Source organism: Natrix helvetica (assembly GCF_964273705.1).
Source record: "Natrix helvetica genome assembly, chromosome: 2".
NCBI lineage: Eukaryota > Metazoa > Chordata > Lepidosauria > Squamata > Natricidae > Natrix > Natrix helvetica.
This window is the reverse complement of record NC_138552.1, coordinates 17,028,238-17,048,678: the sequence shown is the minus strand read 5'-3', so window position 1 is coordinate 17,048,678 and position 20,441 is coordinate 17,028,238. Positions and strand designations below refer to the sequence as shown.

The following is a 20,441-nucleotide window of genomic DNA, read 5'->3' as shown; positions in this document are numbered from 1 at the left end:
GTTGGCTAAGTCAGTTAGAGGTCTCGCTTGCGAGTCAGGCAGGTAGCTTAACCACAAAAGCCAGTATGTATTTAGCGCTTCCTGCAAGCAAACTGCAGCCTAGACATGAAAGAGAAAAAAAGGTACAATCTGCTTTTTTGCTTACAAATAAGGAATTTAACCAATAGAAATGTTTTAAAATATTTCCGTGTTCTTGATGCTTTGAATACACTATAAAAATGCGTGTTTGGATTAGAACGCTGTTCAGATGTTAGAAATTGTTATCTCTATCTGAACTATTTGGCCAAATAAAGCTTTTTCTTGATCTCGCAGTCCAAATCTCCTGATTTTCTGCAACAATATTATCTCCTATGTGGCGGTGGGCTTCAAAAACTTCAGCAACGGGTTCTCTGCCCGGTTGCTGAGTGGGCGTGGCCTAGCTGGCCTCCTACACCATGGCAAGGGGGGGGGGCTGTTTTCGCTTTCCTCAGGCTTTCCTCGAACCTCTGGGAGGATAACTGTTGTGTATTGAAATGTTCTTCACTTTCACTAGCTTGTTAACTGCATTACTGAAGCGTTCCTAGCTTTCTCTAGCTTGCTACTTGTTTGCGAACCCTCTGCCATAGACTTGCCTTGGCCTCTTCTGATTGGCCAAGACGCACCAGCCAGCCGGCGGGAGAATCCAGCCTCCCGATTGGACAGCCACTGTTCGGCTCGAGTATAAAAGACCTGTCAGCTGTCATTTGCCCTGCTGTTTGCCTTTCTGAGTTTGCCGTGATTTTGAGCTGTTGTCTTTGTGTAAATAAAGGTTGTGTTAGCTTCAATCTGCCTTGCCTCAGTTCCTACCTGCCTCGTTCTCCCTACAGAACAATAACCACTGCCTCCCTCGGGCTCCAGAAGCCCTCCAGAGGCCGGAAATGGGCCCGGAATGTCCGGGAGGCCCGTTTTCCCCCCCTCCCTGAGCCTCCACGCAGGCCCTGCACTTACCTTGCATCCCAAAAGGGCCGCATGGAGACTCCTGGGAGGGGAGGGGTGGGGGACGGTGGGGAGGGGAGGGGTAGGCGGGGCCAATCAGGAGTGTGATTTGGAGGTTCTCCGAATCGGCCATAACATTAGCTGTAGGTTCTCCTAAACCTGGGCGAACCCGTAGCAGCTCACCCCTGCTCCTCTGTCAGTGTTTCTCAGCCATGACAAATTTAAGGCGTATGGACTTCAACTCCCAGAATCCCCCAGCCACCCATGGAGGATACTGGGAGTTGAAGTCCACACATCTTAAAGTTGTCAAGGTTGAGAAACCCTGTTCAACATGAATTTCTGTAATTTTATCTACCTGGGGCTGGCCTTGATAACTACCTAGTCAATTTAGGCAAAGCTCAGAGGCCTACATGCTTCTAAGATGGTCTTGTTACTGTCATGTCATTCCTGCAGAAACTGCATTGGCTACCAGTCTATGCAACTGAAAATACTAATATTTAGTACTTTCACCCTCTCCCCTCCAGGAGGACCTCCTGATCTTAATTCATTTACATCCTACCATTTTACTTCTGACTTATAAAATGCGAAATATTTTCAGCTGTATTTTTTCCATGTAATGATTGATTCATATGATTTTTTGTAGTATAGGCAGCCCTTGACTTATGCCCACAATTGAGTTAAAAAGTTCTCAAAAGCTGGAGCTCAAATTCTAAATTAAAAAAAAAAGTCTAAATTAAAAAAAAATGCCAACCAACAAATGTTCCCACAAGGTTATTTAAGGCATATTTAAATGCTTAAATATAGTATTTGCTTCTGTGCACCATTCTGATTATACTCTCTGCTGGATGTTCACAAAGACCAATAATTATCCCTTTTAGGATTCCGTGCAAAATGTTTTTTTTCCCATTCTTTTTGCTTTTGATTCCCCCCATGGAAATGTCTTAAGAGCAATACTGGCAGAGCAAAGGACTCTCTTTAGGGACAATTAGCAAAAGAAAGCCAACCAGCTCTGCTTACTATTCTTTTCACCTGTGACTGGAGAATTTCTCAAAAGAGCTTCCTTTGACTTTTGAAGCAGGAGCAGCCGTTTCCCTGGGCTTCCTCACTTTCACATATATAGCTGGCTTAAAATTTGCCATTCGGTTTTTGGTGTTGCAAACTCATTAAAACCGCAATGTGATTGGGTTTCAAGCAAGTTCAGCTTGCTTGAGACTGATCTTTTGTAACTAAGACCTAGGCTAGGCTCGTCTGTTTTGTGTGAAACCGATGGTTGGATTTCTACTCTTGCAAAGTTTTTTTAAAAGTCTAGTTATTGTGTAAGTCACTATTTCACCTTATGCTGCGTGTGGCTCTTTGCTCAAGGTTTATGGTTCATTGTGTCCTAATCCAAAATGGCTACCAGGTGAGGTATTTCAAATCTATCCTGTTTCCCTGAAAATATGCCCTCCCTGAATAATAAGCCCTCCCTGAAAATATTGCTACACAAGTGCAAGTAGATAAATAGGTACCACTTGGTGGGAAGGTAACAGCATTTTATGTGCCTTTGACTTATAATCGTGCTGGCCACATGACTACAGAAGCATCTTCAGACAACATTGGTTCCCTTAGTTAGGAAATCGAAATGAGCATCACCCCTGGAGTCGGACATGACTGGACAAGTGAAACCTTTCCCTTTTTAAATTGTTGTTATTATGACAGTCAGCCTAAATCAATCCACTGAAGGATGAAATCCTCGTCACTGAAGGCCATGGATTTTAATCTTCTGGTTCAGTGCAAGTTCCAGAGATGTAGGTGTGGATATGAGACTGTGGAGGGAGATGTAGATGTAGATGGACTTTCCAATCTGAGTTGAAAGAGAGTGACTGGCACAAAGTCGCTCAACTCTCTTTGGTTCCTAATGGGAGGGCTAAAACCTCTTTGCTCCTACTCCAGCACTTTCCAGCACTGCAACATGGTGACTTGCAGGGGCAGATATGTGCAGAACTATAGCCTATGAGTAGATGTGATCTTTGCCTCTTTCAAATCATTCATGCGGTTGAAATTGAATTCCCTAGACCAGTGATGGCAAACCTTTTCGGCTCCAAGTGCCCAAACTGGAACACGTGTGCGTGCATGTGCATGCATCAGAGTGCCAGAAATCCGAAGACCAGCTGGATGGTGTGTGCATGCCTGCTTTTTGGCAGTTTTGGGGCGTTTTTCAGGCTGTTTTCATGCCATTTTTGGGCATTTACAGGCTGTTTTTTGGCCTGAAAACACCATGAAAAACCCTAAAAGCATCCCGAAAAAGGCCCCCAAATGACCCCAAAATGGTCTGTTTTTTAAACCAGAAGTACAGCTGGTGACAGCATGCATGCCCACAGAGAGGGGTCTGTGTGCCACCTCTGGCACACGTGTCATAGGTTTGCCATCACGGCCCTAGACTCTTCATGGGATGTTGAAGCTTGCATTGCGAAGGTTGCCTGGAATTGATTTTTCAAGCACAGAAATTAATGCTGAGCTTTGATTCAAAAGCAAAGATTCAGGACAGGAAGATAATTCTTGGGGAGTGGTAGCGGTACAGATATTTGAGACCATACATCAGCAAAACCAGCTTTCTCTTTCAGCTTTTTAATAGTTTCCCCATGCTTTATTTCATTGCTTGGACAATATATACTTGAAATATCTCACTAGCTTTCCTTGAAAAGGAAAAAAAAAACACTCTCAATTTTCCTGAGCTAAAGTGATTTAAGCTTTCAGAGGGTTTACCTTTCTCCGTACATTACCAGGGTTATGTAACTTATTGCAATTATAGGGACTTAAAACTCTTGGTAAACAAAACAAAACAAAACCCTTTGATTTTGATAAGTCAATCCCTGGGCACAATGGCTCAATGGTTAAAGATACTGAGGTTGTCAGCTGGAAAGTTGACAGCCCGGGGTTCAAGAACCAAGTGCCACATGAAGGGGAGAGCTCCTGTTCCTTGCCCCAGCTCCTGCCACCTAGTAGTTCAAAAACACGCAAAGGCAAGTAGCTAAATAGGTACCATTTTGTTGAGAAGAGACATGGTGGTGCAATGGTTAGAATGATAGATAGATAGGATGTATCTGCTTTTGGTATATACCAGGGGTGGGCCTAGGTGCTGCTGCTAAGTTGCATGTGCATGCAGAGAAGTAAAAAACAAGATGGCGCCAACTATGGCGCCCCCGAGAGAACCGGTTTGGGGGCATGGCAGGCCGAGTTACAACCTACTCAGGCGAACAAGCCTGAACAGGTAGGAAGCCACCTCTGGGAGATACGTTATTTGGAACCCTGATAAAGTGATAGGTGTTACTCCAGCATGGAAGGTTTGCTTTGGTAGCAATCTTCCTACTAAACTTTGTGCCACCTTTGGTTTCGGAGTTATCCTTAAAAAAAACAAAAACCTAAGACAGACTGCTATGTAGGGTAACTGTGGGGAAATACTTTGCTTCACTAATCTTCCTACACCAGGTAGGGCCTATTTGGCACATCAACACACATGCTGAATAACCTTCCTAGATCACAGCCCCCACTTCGTTTCCCACAGAAGTTGCAAATCTGGGAGGATTTCCAACTCAGAGACCTGTCATTTCATAGGAGCGTCACCTAATCTGGAACCAAAGACCTGTCTGTCTTCCTGGAAACTATCTGAGCTTGTTTCCCGCCCCCCTCCCCCCCTCCTGTCTCTTACAACTTCCTGGGCTTGGTTCAAGACTTGCATTTCTTGTCTGATCTGATTTGACAATATGCAACTCAGTATTGTTAGTGTATTTTTTTATTATTATTATTTTGTTTTTTATACTGCTCCACTTCTCAAGACTTCAAACAGCTTATAATTATGACAAAACATAAAAAGACAACAGCATAAGTTACATTTATGTTTTACCGACAAAGAAATGTTTTAAAAAACCGCTTAATCTCTTCCCTGGTGTAGCCGACAAAGTGAGGAGAACACATGGCTTAGAGCCGTGATGGCGAACCAGAAGTGGCATGTAGAACCATCACTCCCGGCATGCCAGCAGTCACCCGTTGCTCTTCTGGGTCCTTTGCACGCGATGGGAGCACTGGAAACCAGGAGAGCAGCTCCCTAGCGCGCATGTGCATGACGGGAAGCTGAGCTTTTGGTTTCCGGTGCACGCATGCGTGCTGGCCAGCTGTTCTTTGCACGTGCATGCGCACCAGAAACCGGAAGACCGAGTGACTGGTGTGCATGTGCATGCTGTAAACCGGAAGCTCAGCATTCCAGCATACACGCACGCGCATCAGGGAACTGCTCTTCCAGTTTACAGCGCTCCTGTGCAAGCGCAGCAGAAAGCTGCTCTTCTGGTTTACGGTGCTCTCCCCGTCCCGCATGCGCTCCCCTTTCAGTACTAGGTGCCGAAAAGGTTCACCAACACCGGCTTAGAGGTTAATACATCTACCTAATACGCAAGCAGCCCAAGTTTGAATCCCAGAAGGTAAAGGCTACCTGATGAGAGCTTGAAATAGATCTATACTAGTCACCCTTTATTTCTTTGTCAGTAAAACACAAATTTAACACAAAAATATTTTGTAGTGAAAGCAACTGCCTGCGAAGACTCCTGGTTTGGAGCTGAAAGGTGAAAATGGGAGCAGTAGACTAGGTCGCCCTGATAGACTGGTCCCACTGGAGAAAAAACATGACAGCTAATACGTTCTGGACAACGGATGGCAGAGACACACTGAGGTAACCACGAAACAACCCTTTATTTCAGTAACAGCAATAGACAACGATAGAATGACAACTTCAGCACGGCACTCTGCTTGACAGCTATTTATACTTGAGCTATCAAGCAGAGCAACCAATGGGGTTACAGGAAAAGTCCCACTCAGCCAATGAGAGCTGCCCTTTGGTTACCTGGCTGACAGGTTGCAAGTCGAGGACTTGGTGCCGGTAGTAGGTCGAGGACTTTCAGCCAGTCGCAAGTCGAGGACCTTGCAACAGCAACGTGACGCTGCGGGTTTGACACCCGTGCTCTGTTTCCTTCTTAGGCTTTTGCTTTTATCTTCTAATTAGACCTACAGCACTCCTTCATTTACAACAACTGAGCTCAACATTTCCATTGCTAAGCAAGACAGTTGTTAAGTGTGCTACCTTGTTTCCCTGAAAATAAGCCCTCCCCGAAAGTATTGCAGCACAGCAGCAGCCATGCATTACCACACTCACCACCTCCAGCACCTCAAAAATAATAAAACCTCCCCGAAAATAAGGCCAAATGCTTATTTTGTGGGTCAAAAGAAAATAAGACCCTGTCTTATTTTCAGGGAAAGACGATAGAACCACTGAAACAAACAGCAAAAAATAGATGAGGGGAAAGCTCTTCATGTGCTGTTCCTATGTCTGCCTCTCCTGCCTTTTTATTGACAAAACAACTCACTATGTGTAAAAGTCAAAGAAATCTTCCTTCCTTCCCACCCTCCCTCCCTCCCTTCCTGTTATTTACCTCCCTCTCCAAGATGCCATACCGTTGAATTATATGTAAGGCTCTTTTGTCCTCTTCAGCTTTAATAGCAAAAGCTTCACAAGCTTTTATTATATTAGCATTATAAAATTAGCATTCACTGATAACTAACTAAATCCTAAAACCTCAAACATAAGCAGAGCTTCTTTTTAATGGGGCGTTCTGCTATTTAATTGCTCAAAAAGCTTTGGGAAGTCTTTTTGTATTTGTCCTCTAACAAGGGCTTATCTTGAATTCAAATCTCTCACCCACATAAACCCCCTGAGCTTTCTTTAAAAAAAATTGGCAGCTCCAACCCAACGTATTCTATAGAAGGTTTATTTACTTCATGAAAAATCTGGCTAGATATTCTTTATCCTTCCATTAATCCCCTATCCAAAGGATATCTAGCTAGATCTTTTAGCTAGAGAGGATCCTATAGGATGGGAAAGGGATTGGAGACAGAAGGCGCATAAGCATGCTGATTCCATGGCAGCCATTTTATGAATGGATGGATGAGCTGTCAAAGCATCCATTTTGTGGAATAGCCCCAAAATGCACTGAACTCAGAGTGATTGTCTATGGAGATTCTCAGTCATGCAGGTCATGGTTATCCCAAAGCTGCTTTTTTCAGGAAGCTGAAGAAGCTTCATGGATGAAAAGTGAAATGTCCTCAAAGAAAAACCAAAAAGTCTAGTTGCCTCTTGAAAAAAAAGCACCTTTGGGATGACTCAGAATGTTCTCAGTAACTGGCCCTGCTCTTCCCTGAGATCCTAATAGTCCCTACCCTTCTAGCCTTCCAAAAGGTCTTGAAGACTTGACTTTTCCTCCAGGAGTTGGTAATGTGTGACTGGACCCAATATTTGGTGGTGGATATACAGTGTTGTGTTGTATTGAGGATCAACAGGAATTTTTGCATTATTTTTAACTGTTGTCATTGTTGTTTAGGACAAACTAGAAAGCCATTGACCCATCTATAACTAGTCCATTAAGAAGTTTGGGAAGATATTCTCTGGTCCTATGGAATAGAATTAGTAAATAAGTATGTAAAATAAGTAATCTCCCAATGTGATTCTTTTTAGAAATCCAGAGGTTTAATCTAGATCAGAGAGGCAGGAAGAAGCAAAAAAAAAAAAACCACCTTGTTGATTCACAGGGATGTTTTAATTATTTGTTCAGATGGAAATGAAAGATTCTTCTTCCAACAGAGAATTTGCATATCATTGTGTAGATGATTGTTAGTTGGCTATATCATCATCCTTTGCCAGCAGTGTGCAACAGCTGCCAAAAAAACAAAACAATTCTTGGCTGCATAAACAGAGGGATAGACTCAAGATCACATGAAGTGTTAATACCACTTTATAATGCCTTGGTAAGGTCACACTTGGAATCCTGCATCAGGTTTTGGTTGCCCCAACATAAAAAAGATGTTGAGATTCTAGAAAAAGTGCAGAGAAGAGCAACAAAGATGATTAGGGGATTGGAGGCTAAAACATATGAAGAATGGTTGCAGGAACTGGGTATGTTTAGTTTAAGGAAAAGAAGGACTAGGGGAGATATGATAGCAGTGTTCCGATATCTCAGGGATTGCCACAAAGAAGACGGAGCCAAGCTTTCTCCAAAGCACCTGAGGGTAGGACAAGAAGCAATGGGTGGAAACTAATCAGAAATTTCCTGACAATTTGAACAATTAATTAGTGGAACAACTTGCCTCCAGAAGATATGAATGCTCCAACACCGGAAGTTCTTAAGAAGATGTTGGATAACAATTTGTCTGAAGTGGTGTAGGGTTTCCTGCCTAAGCAGGAAGTTGGACTAGAAGACCTCCAAGGTCCCTTCCAACTCTATTCTATTCTATTCTATTCTATTCTATTCTATTCTATTCTATTCTATTCTATTCTATTCTATTCTATTCTATTCTATTCTATTCTATTCTATTCTATTCTATTCTATTCTATTCTATTCTATTCTATTCTATTCTTTCCTCTCATATACCCTGTGGGTACCAAATGGTTCTTCTTGCTATAAAGTACGGGGTGATGTATTTAAGCAGGGTAAATCAAAGACTTGAGAGGTATTTTGGAATGAATGAATGAATATATCTGAAGTCCAGATTGCACAATAGATTTTTAAATGCAAGCTTAAGATGTCTGAAGAATTTCTTTAAAGTAGAAGCTGCAAATATGGTACACACACATTTATAAACACTTTTATTATGCCAAATGAATTGGTAAGCCAGAATTGGGCTCCCCCCTGAGCAGAAAAATAAATTAATAGAAAAACTGATTTTGATAACATTGTTCAGAGACAGCTGTGATTACACCAGCATAAAAACCTAGTAAGAACATACATAAATTTGATTACATAGAAAAGTTTACAGTGCAATCAATTGATAAAAAATACAGTGAGTTATTGTTAGATATATAGTAGACATTTTGTCTATATAGGAGATGGTGATATCACTGATGCTTTTGATGAAATTTCCAAATCAGATTGGAATAGTACAGTCAACAGTGGAAATTAGAAATTGAATATTAACATGCCCAGTTAATTGTATTTGCAGCCCAAATTTTAGTTCAAAGTAATAGGCTACAAGATAATGGAATGTTTATTTTGCAGTCGTGGGAATGGATCTTGGCTACTTTTCTGCCAAATTTCAGACACTGTGAGAAGTTGGCTGCTATTTTCTTTAACATTTGGCTAAATGATTAACGTATTCACAGCCGAGCGGCCTGCAGCTGAGTCCCCAAAAGAATTATGCTTCCATGATCCAGCTTATTTATCTAAGATCAATGCAACAATACAGCTACTGCTTCAGGCTAAAATAGCCATAGCTATTAACTTATTAATAAATGGAATGAATACTTAATAATGTCATTTGGACTGGAGAAGAAGGGGGGGGGGAAGAGTGACAGTGGTACATAGGCTGTTTGTTCTCATTAATTTATATAACCATTTGCTCTTGAGCAGTCCTACCATTGAGTCATGCCATCTCAGCAAAACTAGCTGGATTACACGTACTAATAAATAATATTATTTATTGCTTGACATTTTGGCAATGGAAGTGACATGTTATTACGGTATTCTCTCATAGCTGCCAGATAATGCGTTTCTCAAATATTCTTATCTTCCTCTGTTAGCATCAACACCTCCTCCTCCTCCTCCTTTTCCTGCACCGGTTGGTTTATCTAACAGTAGCTATTTAGTGTGATAATGGCGTTTGACAGATTGGATACAAACACCATTGTCACACTCCAAAGCTCCAGCAGGAGAGAAATCTCAGAGGAATGAAATATTCATGATGCTAGATTTATGGAGAACAGCCAAAAGGACCTGCAATAAAGAGAAAAGGGGTTAATGATCACAAACGGAATAAAGACAAATTGGGAAAAAAATATCAACAGAAATGACACCAATTTTTAAAAGAGAAATAGCTGTGGAGAGGTTTAGAATAAATTATAAACTTAACATTAGTGGCAGTGTTATTTTTTTTACTTCTGTTTTGCTTACATTCTTTTCATTTCTTCCTTTTTATTCTTGTAAGCCACCTAGCATAGACCCATCGCAAGATAGGCAGCAAGTAAATTTAACAAATAAATAAACAAACAAATTCTTCAATGACTTAAGATTTGCCTGGGACTGAACAGGCTTCTGGCAGCTGTTCTGATCAAAGTCACTTTATAGCTCCGTGATGGTGAACCTATGGCCCATGTGCTGGAAGTCACAAGCAGAGACATCTCTCTGGGCAAGCCAGCCATCACTTGCTACTCTTCTGGTTTCCGGCATGCACATGCGCGCTGGCCAGCTGGTTTTCATGCGTGCATGCGTGCCAGAAACCGGAAGACCAGGTGACCGGAGCACATGTGCACACCAGAAACTGGAATCTCAGCTTCCCAGCATGCACAAGCGCACAGGAAAACTGTTTTTCTGGTTTCCGGCACTTCCCATGTGCGTGCGCTCCCGTTTCAGCACTCGGTGCTGAAAAGTTTGGCCAACACTGTTACAGCTGTTGAAGAAGAAAACTGTGGTGTGGTTGTCAACATTTCTGCTTAGTCAACTGTTTTTTCAACTTTTCTATTGCACTTTTCAACTTACTCATTAAATTACTAGAACATAGCAACTTAAAACTCACTATAAGAAGATTTGGAGCTATATGCTAGACCTCAGAAGAAGAGATTTTGAAGAACTCTAATGGAAAGGAAGTCTATGCAAGGTCTTTAAATCTTTCTTTTGCCCCACAAAATATGGCTTTGGGCTTATTATAGGGGAGGGCTTATTGTTTTGGGGTTGCCGGGCAGCTTCTCCCTTGCGAACTGGCTCCCGAAGAGCCGGGCATAGCCTCAGGAGTGAAGCAACCATGAGGTGACCATGCTCATGAGCAGCCGCCCAGCAAACTCCCTCTCCAGCTGGGCAGAGCGCCATTCACTGACTGGTATCCCTAAGGTGCCAAGCCACATGGCGCTCTGCCTGCCCCCCAGCTCCCGCAGCTTGGCACATTCGGGATACCCCCTAAGTCAGCACATGGAGCTCTGCCCGGCTGGAGAAGGGGGTTGCACGAGTGCCTGTTCCGCCCCCGCCGCGCTCCGAGCATAACTTCTTCTCCGGCTTCCAAACTCCAAAACTCAGCTGCTGAGTCTTCCAGCAGCGGCCGCTCTAGGAGTGCACTCTATGGTTGTGGGCTGGCTGCCGGACAGAGATTCCTCCGGACAGAGAGTCTTCCAGCAGCCAGCCCACAACCATAATTCAACCCTCCAGAGCATTGGTGGGATTCAAAAATTTTTACTACCGGTTCTGTGGGAGTGGCCTTGTGGGCATGGTGTGGCTTTATGGGTGTGGCTTTGTGGTGCATGGGAGGAGAAGGATACTACAAACTCCCCACTCCTGGGGGAAGGTTACTGCAAAATCCCATTCCCTCCCCACGCCACTAACCTGCTTTCCAGCCGCTTTCTCCAGTGCAAGGCAACAAAAGAAGATCAACTGGGAGGCAGCCAGGGCGGGGCCAGCCTATTTGCCGATTCTCCGAACTATTCAAAATTTCCGCTACCGGTTCTCTAGAATCTGTCAGAACTGGCTGAATACCACCTCTGCTCAAGAGTCACATTCAGTGGTGGGATTCAGCCAGTTCGCACCACTTCAAGGAGAACCGGTTGTTAACTTTCTGAACAGTTTGGCCAATTGGTTGTTGGAAGAAATCATTAGGGCAGAGAACCAGTTGTTAAATTACTTGAATTTAACATGGATGGTCACATGGATTATATTGCAGGCTCGTAAAATGGGGTGCAATTCATTTTAACAACTGTCTTGGTGAGCAATGGAAATTTTGGGCTGAACTGTGTTTGCAAGTTGACGACTACCTGTAATATGTTCCTAGCATCACCCAAGCATTGTTTTGTTATAACAATGGCACAAAAAAAATCTTTGTAAATTGCTGGTGCAGAAATGACTCTTCTACAGAACTAAAGGAAAGTCTCATGAAATAGAGGTGGCTTAATAGCGATTCAGCAACAAGAGATGAGATTCTGGGGGCACAAAGGAGGCAAACATTAAAATACAAGGACAAAGAGATAGCCATCCTGAAACAAATCCCGAAGAAAGTAAGAGATAAGAGGAAAAAATATTCACTATTAGCAAAAAAATTATTTGATAAGGGATTCTGGTTCCGGTGGCTAGTGCCAGAAGGTATGTTGATTTTCTGGGAGGGCAGTAGAGTTAGAATTAATACAACTATGGAGGCGGAGGCCTTCATGGAAAAAAACAAAGCTCTCCTAGACAAAGCGGAAGACAGTACACAAGATACGAAGGAGGGAGGGGCCGAGGCTTTGCTGGCAGGTGGGAGGGAGGAGGCAACAATGAGAAAACTCAGATCACAAAAGTAAGTTAGAAAAACATTGCAATTGCTGATGCAATGAATCTTTTGTTAGATACAAAGTAAATAATTGAAATTATTGAAAGATACAATGTAAAAATAAGCTGTCAAGATTTAGTTAAGCAATAACATTTTGTTTATCATTTTGTAAAGGTTATGAGACTTGGGGGGAATACCATCTTCTGCACGATGTAGCTGTCAAAATTTGTACCCATACCCATTACCCCTTTCCTTAAAATTTTGTAAAACCAATAAAAAACTTTTTTTCAAAAAAAAAAATAGTGATTCAGCAGGAGTGCTTATAATCAGATTCAGCTAGACTTTAACAAGTCAGAGAAGTAAAATCGTGGCTGTTACTAACACTGGATCTTCTTGGGTCACACAATTTTTTAATTGACAAAAGATTTTAATATTAAAGCTACAGTAACGTAAAGAGATAATTGGAACTAAGAAAAAGTGTGAAAAAGAAAAAAAAGTGAAAGTCAGAGTCAAAGAAAGGGAAAGAAAGAGAGGAATATTTGAAGAAGTGACTTTTGATCTTTGCAGCAGTTACAAAAAATGGTTATTACCCTTTCCACCCTCTGAAATTATATATCTTCTTCCCTTCTTCTCACAAACAACTCTTTTTAATCAGTAAATTCTGAAAGCACCAATTCATTTTTGTCTGTTTGCAGCAAAAAAAAGTCCATAAAGACTTTTATACTTTTATAAAAGTAGTTATTTTTCCTTCGCCAATTGCTAGCCATCACTGAGTGATTATATATCAACGTAATGATGCTTGCCTGATGTTCAAACAGTGTTTCTCAATCTTCGGAACTTTAAGATGTGCATATCTGGCTGGGGGAATTCTGGGGGTTGAAGTCCTCACCTCTTAAGGTTGTCAAGGATGAGAAACAAGGGTAATAATGTCCACTACTATTTCTGGGTTTGAAGCAGAGGTGGTATTCATCAGGTTCTGACCAGTTCTGGAGAACCAGTAGTGCAGGGGTGTCCAAACTTGGCAACTTTAAGACTTGTGGACTTCAACTCTCAGAATTCCCCAGCCAGCTCTGCTGGCTGGGGAATTCTGAGAGTTGAAGTCCACAAGTCTTAAAGTTGCCAAGTTTAGACACCCCTGCAGTAGTGGAAATTGTGAGTAGTTCGGAGAACTGGTAAATACCACCTCTGGCTGGCCCCGCCCTCATCTATTCTCTGCCTCCCAAGTCCCAGCTAATCGGGAGGAAATGGGGATTTTGCAGTAACCTTCCCCTGGAGTGGGGAGTGAATGGAGATTTTACAGTATCCTTTCCCTGCCACACCCACCAAGCCATGCCCACAGAATCGGTAGTAAAAAAAAATTGAGTCCTACCACTGGTTTGAAGAGACATATAACAGCCCAGGCAACTTAGCTCTTGGAAACAGAATTACAGTTTATAAAGAATATATTTACTACCTAGAGAACCAGTTTCGTGTAATGGCTATGGCATTGGAGAGTGTGAGTTCTAGTCTCACTTTGGGTAGGAAGTTAAGTGGGTGATCTTGGGCCAGGTTCTCTCTCAACTGTAGGAAGCAGGAAATGGAAAGCCATTTGTGAAAGCACTGAAATCAAACACACACACACACACACACAAATTAATTGTCATTACCTTCGGTCTCTCTTTCTTTATTGGTTTGGAGTTTTCTTTAGTCTCCGACCTTAATATTAACACAGTATGCTTATATAATCAATAAAAGCGAAGATGCATTTAAGGAAACCTCCAGGGCGTTTGCTTTGAATGGGTAATCCTCCATTCTCTTGACCCCCCCATGCTCTGCAAATAGAAAAAGAAAAAGAGCTTTAAAAACCGAGGATAACATCTATAGTATCCTTTTTACTTTTATTTTCTTGAAGACCGAGCAGTTTTCTTTTTGCTTTTTCCATCTGCAGCACTTATTTTGCTTTTCATTCAAATTTCAATAGTCCTTTGAAAAATAAAATAAAATAATAAAGAACAGTCTTTAACCAGGCTGCTTAAAGTGCTCTTGTGAGGAGAGGCCATTTTGAAAATAATTAGTTTTCACTAGGAATTGGCATTTCCTTTTTGTAAAGGTCCACTTTTTATCCTTTTTTCCACGAAGAAAAACCAAGTGAAAGGATCTATTTTGTCAACCTTTTGAGAAATAAAATAGAGAATTTATCAGGGAACTGAAAGGTAACGTTATCTCGCTATTGTTGGCAGCTTGGCTTTCAATAAGGTAGAAAGTCTTTCTTCTCCCTGCCTGCCACATTTGACTGAAAGCTTCTGAAAGAAAAATCAAGATAATTGAAGATAGTTTGGCTGAGAATCAAAGACTGAAATAATAAAGACATCCCACTGATTCGGGGGAGAATGCCCTAATAACGTTTCATCCAAAACAAGCACGGGTTTGCACGAATGCATACAAGCTTTTGCTTACAAACCTAGCAATAACTTGTAATGAAATTATTCACAAAACTCAACAAAAGGAAGAGCGTTTACTCTGAATGCCGAAGATACCAGACTCAATTCCCAGGATACCGTGTTTCTCCAAAAATAAGACAGGGTCTTGTTTTCTTTTAACTCCTGAAATAAGCACTTGACCTTATTTTGGGGGGAGGTCTTATTATTTTTGAGGTGCAGGAGGCGGTGACCGTGGTCACCTCATGGCTGCTGCTGTGTTGCAATATTTTCAGGGAGGGCTTATTTTAGTCCATGCACTTAAAAGCCCGATTGGGCTTATTATCTGGGGAGGTCTTATTTTCGGGGAAACAGGGTACCTAGGTAAAAAGAAATGGGTTGCAAACAAGATCCTTCTCTACTAGAAGAGCCGCTACTAACATGTAATGTTAAAGTCAATGAAAAATCTCACGTTCAGCCACCTTTTTGTGTGTGATCCGAATTCTTCATACATTTATTTATTTTATTTATTTAGTTAGTTTGTCACTGATGGGAAACCTGAACAATGCCTTTGGACAGACAGTACTTGGAGACTCCCTCTTACTTATTCTCAATGGCCCAAGTGTATTTACACAAGTAAGGAATTAGGCTCTTTTTCTCACTTGCAATTTATAGCTTTACTAGAGCTTCCCCAAATCACCTTATCCAATGCTGTGTTCTAAATAGGCTTATGTCAACCTTTCATGTTGTGGAAAAGCAACAGCTTTTCCTGCTTCATTCAACACTGAACCATGTGCTATAAAAATTCATTGCTCTTCCCCATCTTTGGGGAAATGGTATTTGTGTGACCTCTCCAGTTTTGATCATTCATTATTACACTGAATGGAGACTTGTTGGGTAGGAGATCAACCAATCAGCATTCTCACAATATCCTAAAACCCACCCACTCATCTCCCGTACAAGAAAGATAATCTATCTTACCAGCCAGTCTAGTCAGCAAGGAGGATAAGCAGCAAATCACTACCCTTGTAAGATAGGAGTAGTGCTGAGCTAGGTGACAGATCTTTTATACCCCACCTGTGAAAAAGTTGAGTACACTGTGCACACAAGCAGGCGTGTCCATGGAGCCACAGGGTAAAAAAAAAAAAGCCAAGATGGCGGCTACAACCATGTAATCAAAGTCTGGCTGGTTTTTAGACATGCTGCTCAACGCACACGTCTAGTTTCTTCACATAAAAAAGAGGCAGATACGTAAATTGGAGAAAGGAAGTTCTCTTTGGAACAGGCACACTTGAATTAGGCACTTATTGCAGCAGATAGCCCGAATCTCAATCACTGTTTAGAAAGAAATTAAAAAAGGAAGCTACATTAAGTCTCCTTTTTCTCCTATAGAATCCTGGACCACAAAAAGGAGCATATGAGCTGGTAGAAGGTCATAGCAAGTGTAGCTTAACTCTTGAGAGGAATGTTTCTGCTAAGCATGGATGTTAAGTTGACTTTTATGTAGGCGGTCACCAATGCAGGTTCAACAATGCAGGTTCAACACTATATGAATCTTTTCCACCTGGATCATTTGTCACATCTCTCTGAACTGGCCCAGTATTTGTAGCCCTTTTGGACCCAAGAAGAAGCCAAAGAAACAAGGAATGTTGCGGATCCCATCCGCGAAGGAGGTACACTTGGAGGGACCCAGAAGAAGGGCCTTCTCCGTGGTGGCTCCCTCACTCTGGAACATCATTCCCCTAGAGATTAGAACGGCCCCCACTCTAATACTCTTCCAGAAGGCACTAAAGACCTGGTTCTGCCAGCGGGCCTGGGGAACCCAGAGCAGGATGGAGCCCGTTAAATAGCTTGTGTGATCTGCTGTCGCTGGGGCAGAGGGTGTGTGTGTGTGGGGGGGGTGATTTTATTATGATTTTATTGTATTAATTTACTTGATTATTTTTATTGTTTTAAACGTGGTTTTATATTCTGTAAGCCACCTTAAGTCACCCTGGGCAAATAGGCGGCAATATAAATTTAATAAATAAATTTAAATAAATAAACACCATAAGGATCTATGCACTTGAATCATTTTGTGTGTGAGTGCACTCAGAGGTTCTGGCTTGGTAGTCTAAATAAGATGAAGCACAGGAATAATGGGGGGAGGGGGAAATGGCATAGACACAACCTACTGCCACCCGAGGGGGTGATTTATTTATTTATTTATGCCATTTTCAAAATATGGCTGGAAAAATTAGTGGGAGATTTGGCTACCAATGACTACTATCCTTGGTTGCTACTTACTACCCCCGTAATCACTGGCAGTTGCTGGACATTTCATGGGAGAATGGCTATCGCTGGGTTTTTAAACTCCCATGATATATCTCCGGTTAGCCATTATCTGGCACCGTGGACTGGCCATTTGCCCAATCTCACAGCACTTTCTTTATGTTCTTATGAGATGAATGCAAGAGATAAATAGAATTACTCATTTTAGGTTCACAAAAAACAATTCCTCCAAATTGGGTACCTTTTTATGAAATCTGGGAATCAAGTTTCCCAGAGGTCTTAAGACAGAAGATTAAAGATGGGCCCTCAAAAATGTTTCACTAGAAAATGTGTGTGCGAGGAGTCGAGTTAAATAACAGCTAATAATCTATCCTGCAGATTCTCTAAGAGATGGAAGATGTTGTTATTCATAGTGTGATGCCATCCGAGAAGCTATGGCTATCACAAAATACTTCTTCAATTAGTAACAAAGGGGATGCACACCGATATTAAATAGAGGTCTAAAGAAACATACAAATTAAGATCAAGAATGACAGAATCCACTTCAGGGATCAGCAGGGATCAGATCCATTTGCTGGAGCCTGCTGTCCTCAGATAACTTGGATTATGGAAAATAGGAAGAATGTACATCAAGTCAGGGATGCGGTGGCTCAGTGGCTAAGACGCTGAGCTTGTCTATCAGAAAGGTCGGCAGTTTGGCGGTTCAAATCTCTAGAGCCACGTAACGGAGTGAGCTCCTGTTACTTGTCCCAGTTTCTGCCAATCTAGCAGTTCGAAAGCATGTAAAAATGCAAGTAGAAAAATAGGGACCAACTTTGGTGGGAAGTTAACAGTGCACCTTCGGCATTTAGTCATGCCAGCCACATGACCATGGAGACATCTTCGGACAGTGCTGGCTCTTAGGCTTTGAAATGGAGATGAGCACCACCCCCTAGAGTCGGAACGACTAGCACATATGTGCGATGTGAACCTTTACCTTTACATTAATCAGCCATAGTGCAATGAGAAAATACATTGTTGGTTCCCCTATTAAATTGGTAAAATGAACTAAACTGAACTACACCTTGTTGCTGCTACGTCATAGTAAATTATCTCAATGAAAATACTAACATGTTTGGGAGCGGGAGTACAGAAGGCTGAACCAGCAATGAAACTAAGCTTTTAAAAATGGTGAATTTCTCAATTCTTTCCCGCTGGTGTAGAAATCATGGACCCGCTGTTGTGCATTGGTTATTCAAAGGAAAGCAAGCAATAACTGAAGGATAAAAACATGTTCTGATGATTTATCATTATTTTAGAACTGCATAGTTGCATGATGTGCAGTTGGGGAAAGGATTATATATAAGTATAAAGTAGAAGTCTGCAAATTATCGCTGGTCATTTCTAGACATCAAAAGAATTTTTTCATCAGGTTCTTGATTTCCCTCTGGTGGAATTTTGGTTGAAAGAATGATGCGAATGCAGAATAAAATTTTCTGCTCAATCCACTGGAGACAAAATACCAATGAAATACATTGCTAGCTTTGGACTGCACAGAAGGAAATATTTGAAAAAGCTTCTTGTTGTCATTTATACCTTAGAACTCAATGAAAATATCAAAATATGCCTATTATAATCAGCCCTTTAATTCTGATAGTGACCAATCAGTGGGATTGCTTTTTAAATAGCACCATTGTTTTATTTTCTTTTTTATAGTAAGAAATGAGCCATTCAGTGCTTAGTTCTTTCATAACACTGGCTGCCAGCAGGAAGAGAGGGAAGAGTGGCTGGGACTTCATACAAAATCCTCCTTTTACTTTCATACATGGGAAATTCCAATTTGAGATTTTTCATCTATGGAGGAAAATCTGGGATCTTTCAAGAGTTCACATCCCTGATATTTGGTCTATTGAATTAATTTTGTTTCTCTCTTTAATCGCCCTTTCATTGACAAAAGGTCCACTGAGACATTGGGCTGAGAATATTTCCTTCCTTCCTTCCTTCCTTCCTTCCTTCCTTCCTTCCTTCCTTCCTTCCTTCCTTCCTTCCTTCCTTCCTTCCTTCCTTCCTTCCTTCCTCTACTGCTTGTCTGTGTAACCCCTAAAGCAATTGGTATCAGGACAATAAACAACCCTATAAAATCCTATACGACAATTCGATAAATATCCCAATATTATTTTGCTATGCTTCACTAAAGGTTTTCTTGAAGAGCAAGTTGTTTAGCTTACAAGTCCTTTTTAAGGAAATATACCATAGAAATCACTCACCATTCTCCATAACGCTGTCCGATCCTATGATTTTCATCCATTGTTAAAGGTCCTCCCTAAAACCAAGTGAGCGTCTGTCTCTCATATTCGTGGCTGTACATTTACAGTATTAGGGCAGGAGTTCAGGGTGTCTGTTTCTAAAAACTCGCTCTGCCTGGCCTTTATGGGATCCAGAGATTTTAAATAAACAAACCACTCTGATAAGACACATTAAAATATTGATCCTTGTGGGATGACTCTCAGTTCTCTACATAAATGAGGACTGCTAGTTAGATGCGGCAGCTCAGTGGCTAAGATGCTGAGCTTGTCGATCAGAAAGGTTGGCAGTCCGGCGGTTCAAATCCCTAGCTCCGTGTAACCGAGTGAGCTCCCATTACTTGTCCCTGCTTCTGCCAACCTAGCAGTTCAAAAGCATGTAAAAATGCAAATAGAAAAATAGGAACCACTTTGGTGGGAAGATAACAGCGTTCTGTGTGCCTTCGGCATTTAGTCATGTGGGCCACATGACCACGGAGACGTCTTCGGACAGCCCTGGCTCTTTGGCTTTGAAACGGAGATGAGCACTGCCCCCTAGAGTCGGGAACGACTAACATATATGTGCAAGGGGAACCTTTACCTTTACCTTTAGTTAGACATATGGACAGACACACAAGCAATAACAACAACAGTGACAATAATATTCTCTCCCTTTACTTAGGACAGATTTAGAATAACTTGAGGGAAGAAATAAAAAATAAAAGATAAAGGGAGGCAATATGTAAGTAGTTCCAAGCAAGGTAACATGAGTCCTGTACATAAAATCCTGTAAAAAGTAACAATTGCAGGTGCTTTATGTTCTGATATGGAAGATGAGAAGATTAGTGGTATCCTTCAGGTGTATTAGAGTACAAATCTTACTTATAGCCATCCTGGCAACCTTTTCCCTGACAGTAGAAAAGGCCCTTATTATTTTTATTTTTCTTGCTGGAAAAAATATAGAATATACTGTGTTTTTCCAAAAATAAAACCGGGTCTTGTATTAACTTTTGCTCCAAAAGTCTCATTAGGGCTTATTTTCTGGTTAGGTCTTATTTTGGGGAAAATACGGTAGTAAATGCATCTATTTAACTGACGATCTTAACTGAGGCTTATTTTGGGGGGTCAGGCTTATATTACGAGCATCCTGAAAAATCATGCTGGGGCTTATTTTCTGGTTAGGTCTTATTTTCAGGGAAACAGGGTACTTAAAGCATTTTTTAAAAAATCTCTAGATTCTTTTCAGGAGCTGTAAAGT

The 20,441-nt window shown here is 41.5% G+C and overlaps 1 long non-coding RNA gene across 1 annotated transcript; it reads right to left on the bottom strand.

Annotated features, from left to right (window-relative positions):
* Positions 1 to 13,901: 13,901 nt before the first annotated feature.
* On the bottom strand, positions 13,902 to 19,295 carry LOC309386591. The gene is made up of 3 exons (XR_014174451.1): positions 19,169 to 19,295; positions 15,633 to 15,728; positions 13,902 to 14,066 (listed from the first exon to the last, which is right to left on the bottom strand). It is a non-coding gene; the product is annotated as an uncharacterized lncRNA (long non-coding RNA).
* Positions 19,296 to 20,441: the final 1,146 nt, after the last annotated feature.